At 41.2% G+C, this 1,280-nt stretch overlaps 1 pseudogene; it reads left to right on the top strand.

Moving 5' to 3' along the window:
• The first annotated feature begins 405 nt into the window (after positions 1-405).
• Positions 406-928, top strand: LOC122237785 (annotated as a pseudogene).
• The last annotated feature ends 352 nt before the right edge of the window (positions 929-1,280 follow it).

Raw genomic sequence — 1,280 nt, 5'->3', positions numbered from 1 at the left:
AGCACAGAGCCTGACGTGGGGCTCGAACCCACAAACCATGAGCTCATGACCTGGGCCAAAGTCAGACGCTTAACCAACTGAACAAACCAGCCACCCCATATTTCCTTTTGATTTGTACGGTGTCAATCTCCCTGCTGAAATGTCGCATTTGTCCGTGCACACTGTCCACCTCCACTAATACCTTTAACATATTAGTCATCGTTATTTTGAGTTTTCTTTCTGATGGTTACAAATCATGGGTCCTCTTTTAGTCTGATTACATTGATGGCATCTTCTCTTGGCAGTGCTTTTTTTTTTTCTCTTTACTTTTTTATGTGTCTCATTTTTAGAAGTTGAGTGCTGGACATCATGTATAGAATTTAGATTGAAGTGGGTGGCCAACCTCGGCCCAGAGCAAGAGCCAATATGGTGGCGGAACGCAAGACAAAGTTGTCCGAGAACCTGCTGCACGTGAAGTTCACGCAACGGGGAGTGGACTCAGAGACCAAGAAACAGCTAGAAGAGGAAGAAAAGAAAATCATCAGCGAAGACCACTGGTATTTGGATTTGCCAGAGCTTAAAGAAAAAGAAAATTAATGCTTCAGATGAACACTAAGAACGAAACAGAAGAAGTTGAAGGTGACACAGTGGAGCTCGATGTATCAGACGAAGAAATGGCTAGAAGATATGAGACCTTGGTGGGGACATTTGGAAAAAAGTTTGCCAAAAAAAGAGACCGGGCCAGCTATGAAGATGAAAATGAACACGTAAAACCAACAGTTAAAGTAAAGAAGATGTTCTTTAAGCCCCAGGATTGATGTGGATGCTTTAAGACAGAGCTCAGGGGTGCCTCGTGAGGGTTAGTGTATTGTGGAACTCATTCTGATGGCTTCTCTGTAGTTATTCAAACTGTGATGTTTACATGGAAAGAAGTGGATAATTTTGGAAACATGCCATTTTTGAAACAGGTATGTGGTGGATGTTACACGCCCTTTGCTTCATGGTGTTCATCAAGAATGGATTTTTAGCCCTCGGGTTTCAAATGCACATAGGGATGTGGCTGCTTCCTAAAGACTTTGTGACTTCATTTTTTTTTTTTAATGGGGCTCTCTCGTCACTGACCTTGAATTGACACGCAGAAATTAAACCAATGTTTAAGTTGCTCTGATGTTTCTATTTTACTTTACATTATTAATCATGCCAAGCCAATGTAGACATCTTTTGGGAATCACATCTAATGAGGATTTGTTATATATAGATTCATCAAAAACAAACAGCCTACAGTACTTGTGTGCCACCGA

This window comes from Panthera tigris, chromosome B1, assembly GCF_018350195.1.
Source record: "Panthera tigris isolate Pti1 chromosome B1, P.tigris_Pti1_mat1.1, whole genome shotgun sequence".
Lineage (NCBI taxonomy): Eukaryota > Metazoa > Chordata > Mammalia > Carnivora > Felidae > Panthera > Panthera tigris.
Note: the sequence above shows the minus strand (reverse complement) of the source record. Positions and strands in the feature narration are given on the sequence as shown.